At 48.7% G+C, this 8,253-nt stretch overlaps 1 long non-coding RNA gene across 1 annotated transcript; it reads left to right on the forward strand.

Annotated features, from left to right (window-relative positions):
* Positions 1–2,865: 2,865 nt before the first annotated feature.
* Positions 2,866–5,165, forward strand: LOC146404679 (uncharacterized). Its single transcript, XR_014841434.1, has 2 exons — positions 2,866–2,947; positions 3,648–5,165. It is a non-coding gene; the product is annotated as an uncharacterized LOC146404679 (long non-coding RNA).
* Positions 5,166–8,253: the final 3,088 nt, after the last annotated feature.

The raw sequence follows: 8,253 nt of genomic DNA on the forward strand, positions 1-8,253 counted from the left end.
AAGAGGCAGGTGGAGCAGGGGAGCTTAGGGGAGGGGAGCGCTCTCTGGTTGGTGCAGATGCACGTGGTGTAGACGGTGGTTCTCAAACTTTAACAAGCTCGGAAACACCTGGAGGGCTGTTCAAACAGATCTCTGAGACAGTTGACACTGAAGACCACGCAGTGGTAACCAGCTCCTTCCCCTGCCTGACAGCAGGAGCCCTGGACTCGCTCCTCTCCAGTGGTTGGTCTGAAGTCAGGGGTGAACTTCAGAATTTCCGGTCAGTTAGGAGTCCTGCCTTAGGAAGTGTCTGGCACGCCATTATCCTGTTCCTTTATTTTGGCCTCCAAGAGATTTCATTTGACCATCAGGTTCCCTGGCTTTAAAACATTTGAAGATTATTGCTCTAAAGGAGTGTTTCTCAAAGTATGTCTTTGGGACCAGTGACATCAGCATAGCCTGGAAATTTGTGACACAGCTTAAGCCTTGGGCCCCACCCCTGACTCTCTTCCTAGGAGTTTAGGTGGCAGCCTGCAAATGAGGGCGTAACAAGCCCTGCCGGTGATGCTGATGTGATTTAAAGCCTAAGAGTGCTGGTCTAAAGGAAGCGTGATCCCGGTGCCCACTCTGCTATTCTTTTTTTTTTTTTTTGTCTTTTTCTAGGGCTGCACCCACAGCATATGGAGGTTCCCAGGCTAGGGGTCTAATCAGAGCTGTAGCTGCCGGCCTATGCCAGAGCCACAGCAACGTGGGATCAGAGCTGCGTCTATGACCTACACCACAGCTCATGGCTATGCCAGATCCCTAATCCACTGAGCGAGGCCAGGCATCGAACCCACAATCTCATGGTTCCCAGGCGGATTCATTAACCACAGAGCCACTATGGGAACTCCATCCGCCATTCTTCTGTTGGCAGATGTGCGCCAAGCGTTCTTTCCTCTCTGGCGTCCCTTACCCTTCCCGCCTTCCGTTCTAGGTCCCAGGTGTCTGATGATGCTCACCCAGCACCCCTCTGAGCCCCTCTCAGTAGATCATGAAGGGCTGACCAGGTGCACGGATTTCTACTGGTCCCATAAAGGGAGTAAGGAAGTTCCCACCCAAATTTCCACTTGCAAAAATGCGTGCTTTCTTATGAACCCGAAAGAAGAGAAAACGGGAACCCCAGGGCCAGCTGAGATGTATTGTGGCCTTTAGAACCTCTCAGATGGCGAAACAATAACGGTCGCGGTTGGTTAATCCAGTATAATACTGCTTCGCACAATAGGCCAATAAATGGGAGAGGTGGGTTGTTGGGGGCAAGGAACAGCGACTTTATTTGGAAAGCTGACAGCCCGGGGAAGATCCCTTTGAGAGCTGAGCTGAAAGCTGTGCGGCCTTATGTGGGCACCATCCTGGCCAGCCATGTCTTCGACCTGGTGCCCTTACCGGGGACATTCCTCTAGCTGGTCCAAGGCAGAAGAACTTCCACGGGGACAGAATATCTCAGCTCCGCTCTGGAAACAAAGCTCAGGTTTGGTGAGCTGCCCGCCCACGTGGAGTGGAGGCCGCCTCTGGGTCTGTTTCACCCCCACCAACGCACCGAGGGTGTCCGCGGGGGCACTCACACTACAGCCGTCCTGTCTGCCTGGTTTCCCAGCCCCTGGCCACAGGGGTGGAGGGATATATGCTGAGAAGGAAGCGCCAGCCCCTCTCCCAAGTAGGGAACTGCCCGGGCCCCTGTGGGCACAACTAGTGGGGCTCCGGGAGTAGAGGAGGTGCGAGAGCTCGGGCGGCTCGGATTCCACTCGGTGCTGAGTTCTAAGGGTCAGACGAGGAAGAAACGAGAGGAGGCGAGCCTCCTTCCTGCCTGAACCCCCGCTTCAGTATCTTGTGTGCAGTAGGGGCCGCATAAATGCACATTAGACCCCCGCGGCTCCTCCCTCCCCACTCCGCTCCGGGCCTGGGTCACGCCTTCCGTTTCCCTGCTGTGTGGTCTCTAATGGCTTGGCTTGCTTTCACCTGAGAAGGTGCCTATTTTTAGTTTCCGTGCACACGTGCAGCAGCTCCGTGGAACCACCTCCAGCGCCAGCGAGGAAGAGCTCAGAGTAGAGCGGGGAGATGAAGTGGGCTCAGCGCCCTGGAGTAAAACACAGGTTTGGAAGGATCTGGCCCCCCAGGGAGATGTGGGAACAGAGGAAGCTTCAGGCCTAGGAGAGGACTTGGCACCCAGCCTGCTTGATCTCTGACCCACGGGTGTGTATTTCAGCCAGGAAAAGCAGGTTTTGCACACATTTTTGTGATCTGATGAGATTCTACCTTCAAAAGGCCCTGAATCTAAAAGCTGAGATGCAATAAAAGACAAGCCACAAAGCCACAGGAAGTGATTTTGAGCTTAATCAGAAAGCCCCCCTCCTCCGAGGAGCCTCCCCTGATTTACCCCTCAGTTTTTCCTTGCCCCTCGGTCCCCAGTCCTAGCCACACTAAAGCTAACAATGGTGGCACTTCAGGTGCCAGCGTCAGCCCCAGGCACTTGGCAGGCACTGCCCCACAGCCAGTGTGCTCTGTAGAAGGCCCTGCCCCGCCCAGGGTTGTGCAAGGAGATTTAAATCCGTCCAGCTGCCTCCTCCTTTTCCCATCCATCCCCTGGCGCGTGCCTGTAAGGAGCTGCAAGGGTTAATTTTACGTGTCAAGTGAACTAGACGGTGATGCTCAAGATACTTGGTCACACATTATTCAGGGTGAGTCTGTGAGAGCGTTTTGGGAAGAGATGAACATTCGCTTGGTGGACTGTGAGTAAAGGGGCCTCAGCCAATCAGCTGCAGGCCCAACGGAGCAAAAGACCCGCCCTCCCGGTTCCAAGAGAACTCCTCCCCCCTGAAGGCGTCACAAGGAAAGTCAGCTGCTCCTGGTCCTGTGCAGCTTCCGGTCGTTGGATTTGACCTGGGAAGACAGGTCCGCAGATTTTGGACTTGTCAGCCTCCATAATCATGTGAGCCGATTCCTTTTACTGAATCTCTTGACACACAAACACTTGTCAGTTCTGTTTCTCTGGGAAAGCCTAATATAATTTTGTTTACTTTTGTAAACACTGTGCTTTTTGCAACCGGAGAATTCAGTGAAGTACCACATCCATCGGGGCAGCAAAAGCTTTTTTCTTTTTTCTTTTTCTTTTTAATTTTATGGCTGCACCTGCGGCATAGGGAAGTTCCCGGCCAGGGATTGAATCTGAGCCACAGCTGCGGGCAGCACTGAATCTTTTAATCCACTGCCCCAGGCCCGGAATGGAACCCATGCCTCTGCAGCCACCTGAGCCACTGCAGTCAGATTCTTAACCCCTTGCCCATAGCGGGAACTGCTGAAAGCATTTTTCTTTTTTTTAGGGCCACACCTGAGGCACACGGAAGATCCCAGACTGGGGGTCCGATCGGAGCTGTAGCTACCAGCTTGCGCCACAGCCACAGCCACGCCAGATCTGAGCCGTGTTTCGACTTATGCTGCAGTTTGCAGCAATACTGGATCCTTAACCCACTGAGTGAGGCTGGGGATGGAATCCACATCCTCTCAGATACTATGTTGGGTTCTTAACAGGATGAGCCACAAGGGGAACTCCTGGTTTTGTTTTTGTAATGGGATCCATGGATGTGCCAGGTAGCTCAAAATACTAATAACATGTTGCCATTTTCCCCAAGGGAGGAACTTCTCCTTATTTCTAAAGCAGGAAATGGATGCTGTTTTCCTAAGCAGGAGTGGTAAATGTTGAGAGAAGAGGAGCTTTGCCAGCTGAACCCCAGTGCCTTGTAATCAACCAGCAGGATTTTGCTCCCAACAAAGGTGACAGGAGCAGGAGGTGAGGGGCCTCTGGAGCTGGACTTCCTCACCAATGGCTGGGCTGCAGGTGGTGCTTCTTGCTTTTCTATTTTTTTGGTTGCACTGTTCAATTTTCAAGCACGCGCTGCTTCCGAATGGTCCCGGAACTAGCCTTAAGATCAGCCCTGGAATGGGGGCTCAAACAAATCCTTGGCATCTGAGCCTCTAGGGGGACAAGCAGCACTTTCCTGAGATGGGCCCCGGCCAGTCCAGCCACAGGACAACAGTGACATGTGGCCTCAGGTCTTCCTGGCTGGAAGTGGAGGTCTGACCTTGTGGGACACCCACCGCCCTGCCCTCAAGACTCACATTCTGGGGGACAAGGGCTCTTCCGGCAACCCTGCTCAGCCTCCCACCAAGCAGGGCTCCCATCTGAAGCCTCATCCTGGCCCCAGGAAGGACACAAAGGGGGTCAGACATGAAGCCACGCTGCCCCAGCCATGCCCACGTTTCTCTACCCTCCTGCCTAGCTGAAAGATGGGGAAGGGGACACGAGAAGGCGTCTGGGGGTCGTTTTCCTGGCCATGTTGTGCCCCACCCAAACCCTGGCCTGGGAATCCCCTTCCAAGAGGGGAAGGAGGGGAATTTGGGTCCTGGGTGTCCCAGCCAGCATCCTCACCTGAGGTCCAGGTAGCCCATCCCCACCCAGGTGGCCTCTGCATGCAGGTGAAGGAGAAAAGGTCCCTTCTCAGTGTTCCCTCCGCCATCATGGTGCCTGCCCCTGATGTGTGGGCAGAGCCCTGGAGCAGCTACAAACTGCCTGGAACCCGGCACCTGGATGAGGGTGTTATGATCTTCAGAAAAGAGGCAGTGAGGTCCAGACAATCACACGATCGATCAGGTAATCATGAAGGATGAATGCTCCCGTGCCTGATTCCTCCACTCCGCACACATCTGTGCCATAGTCCTTCCTATCTTTGTGTGCCCAGCGGTTCCCGCCTTTACAGCTGCTCACAGTGTTCCATTGTATGAAGATACAGATATATCTGCTGTGTGCACTTAAGATCCGCTCACTTTGTGTATCTTGCTGTGTTTGTGCCCTCCCTCCATTTGAAAAGTCGTAAAAGGCATTCAATGAATGTGACCACTCTACACAAAATCTGGCAGCTGCACACAGCCGAAATGAGTTCTTGCTCATCTGAAATTTTGCTGATATAAAAGATGTGTGGCACACAATTTACAAATAATTATAAAATACCCAACACTCTTTATTGTAAAATCCCCATAGGCAATTGATTCACCCAGACTTTTCAAAATGTTTTTCTTGAACTCTCGTGCCCCTAGCCATTCTGCAGTCACGTTTCCACTATGATTGGATAAATGGAGTGGTTTCAATGCTTCACATGATTCTTGGTATTTTCTGTGTCTGTTTTCATCTTGCTTGCATTTGAAAAACTTAACCAGGAGTTCCCATTGTGGCTCAGCGGGTTAAGAACCTGACACAGCATCCATGAGGATGCAGGTCTGACCCCTGGCCTTGCTCAGTGGGTTAAGGATTGGGTGTTGCTGTGGCTGTGGGCATAGGGACTACAATCTGAAAAATAATTCTGCAATTGTTAGTGAAATTCACGAGACCACTGGAGGATGAACAGAATTTTGTTAGTGATTTTGTTATTTAAGTTTAGAAATGACATAAATTTTAGGGAGTTCCCGTCGTGGCGCAGTGGTTAACGAATCCGACTAGGAACCATGAGGTTGTGGGTTCGGTCCCTGCCCTTGCTCAGTGGGTTAACGATCTGGTGTTGCTGTGAGCTGTGGTGTAGGTTGCAGACGCGGCTCGGATCCCGAGTTGCTGTGGCTCTGGCGTAGGCCGGTGGCTACAGCTCCGATTCAACCCCTAGCCTGGGAACCTCCATATGCCGCGGGAGCGGCCCAAGAAATAGCAACAACAAAAGACAAAAAGACAAAAAAAAAAAAAAAATGACATAAATTTTAAACTAAATACCTTGTTTTTCAGTTTATACTTATAACTTTGGTGTGACCTGCTGTCTCTTGCAAATTCTATTATAGGTCATTACAATCCCATCACCACCGATAATGTCACAAACTCAGACTATAAATAAATGCCTGATATTCTCCGATGTGGCAGAGAAGTCACTCACATCATCGTAAATGAGCAAAGCTTTACCATAAATGTCAATTGATATTTTTGTTTATGTTTATAAGACAGTAAACCAACAAAGATGTATGTTGGAATTTCATGCATTTGTCAATGATGTAAGCCACTTTTTGCTGAAATAGATAATAGTTTATAAATACTGGAGGGATGTTTTCTCCATTTTTTAGCTATTTGCAATGTAACAGCTCCAGGCACAGCACTCTTAAATTTAATCTGCTTTATTAACACGTTTGCCAAAACTTTCTCAAGTCCAGATAATCATCCGAATAATAAACCCAGCCCTGGTGTGCAGTATTCGCCAATTCCCCTTGTGTAAATACTCCCAGCATGGTCAGTTTCAAGCTATTGACATGTTGTCATAAAGAAGTGACACCTGGAGTTCCTGTCATGGCTCAATGGTTAACGAATCCGACTAGGAACCATGAGGTTGTGGGTTCAGTCCCTAGCCTTGCTCAGTGGGTTAAGGATCCAGCGTTGCCGTGAGCTGTGGTGTAGGTCGAAGACGCGGCTGTGGCCCTGGTGTAGGCCGGCAGCTACAGCTCCGATTGGACCCCTAGCCTGGGCACCTCCATATGCTATAGGAGCGGCCCTAGAAATGGCAAAAAGACAAAAAAAAAAAAAAAAAAAAAAAAAGTGACACCTAAGCTCATTTTTGAAGGGCCAGTCTGGGTTAACTGGATGGATGAAGATGGGGCTGTTCTAGGCAGAGAGAAAAACATGAGAAATGCATGGGGCTCAAGTGGAGCATGAAGGACCCCGTCCAGACCATGGAAGGCCTTGTCTGCCCATGGGAATTGAGAGGAATGAGAGCTAATATTCATTGAATGAACACACTGGGCCACCTTCTGAGCTAGACAGCATCTCATTTAACCCTCACCAGAATCTATGAGAGAGGAATTAAAAAATTTTTTTGAAATACTCTTGATTTATAATGTTGTGTTTAGTTTCAGGTGTAAAGTGATTATATATACATATACACACACATATGTATATTCTTTTTTTAGGGATACATTAGGGGATTGGGTTTAAAATATGCACACTACTGTATATAAAATAGTTAACCAACATGGACCTACTGGATAGCCCAGGGAACTCTACTCAATATCTTGTAATAACCTATAATGGAGATAAGTGTTTTTATTTTTTATTATTTTTATTTAATTAATGGAGATGTGTTTTTATTTTTTATTTAATTTAATTAATTTATTTATTTTTGCTTTTTAGGGCTGCACCTGCGGCATATGGAAGTTCCCAGGCTAGGGGTCTAATTGGAGCTACAGCTGCCAGCCAACACCACAGCCACAGCAACACCAGATCTGGGCTAGGTCTTTTTTTTTTTTTTTTTTTTTTTTTGTCTTTTTGCTATTTCTTTGGGCCGCTCCCGCGGCATATGGAGGTTCCCAGGCTAGGGGTGGAATCGGAGCTGTAGCCGCCTGCCTACGCCAGAGCCACAGCAACGCAGGATCCGAGCCATGTCTGCAACCTACACCACAGCTCACGGCAACGCTGGATCCTTAACCCACTGAGCAAGGCTAGGGACTGAACCCACAACCTCATCATCCCTAGTCAGATTCGTTTCTGCTGCACCATGACGGGAACTCCTGAGGTAAGTATTTTTATTACCCGCTTTTACACTTAAGGAAACTGTTGCAGCTTAGAGCATTGGCTGACCCTAAAGTCACACAGCTAGTAAATGGTAGGACTGGGATTTGAACTAGGTTAGTCTGAACTAGAACTCCACCTACAACCTCTTTAAAATTTTTTTATTGAAGTATGGTTGATCTACAAAGCTGTGATAATTTCTGCTGTACAACAGAGTGATTCAGGTATACTTATACACATAACCATTCTTTTTCAGATTCTTTTCCCATATAGATTATCACGGAATATTGGGTAGGGTTCTCTGGGCTATACAGCAGGTCCCCATTGACCAATCATTCCATATACCACAGTGGGCATATGCCAATCCCAAACCCCCAGTCCATCTCTCCCACCCCACCCCCCACCTGTCCCCTTTGGTAACCATAAGTTTGTTTTCTATGTCTGTGAGTCTGTTTCTTCTTTGTAAGTAAATTCATTTGTATCATTTTTAGATTTCACATATAAGTTATGTATCATATAATATTTTCTCCGACTTACTTCACTTAGTATATCCATGTCCATCTATGTTGCTGCAAATGGCATTATTTCATTCTTTTTTATGGCTGAGTTGTATTCCATTTTGTATATGTACCACATCTTCATCTATTCGTCTATTGATGGATGTTTTACCCACAGCTTCTAAAGGGCTCTCCTTTTCCACAGAAATC

Source organism: Sus scrofa, chromosome 3, assembly GCF_054392235.1.
Source record: "Sus scrofa isolate SSC_HxYL_T2T_F1_AM1 chromosome 3, Sscrofa_HxYL_maternal_Yorkshire_Landrace_v2.0, whole genome shotgun sequence".
Taxonomy (NCBI): Eukaryota; Metazoa; Chordata; class Mammalia; order Artiodactyla; family Suidae; genus Sus; species Sus scrofa.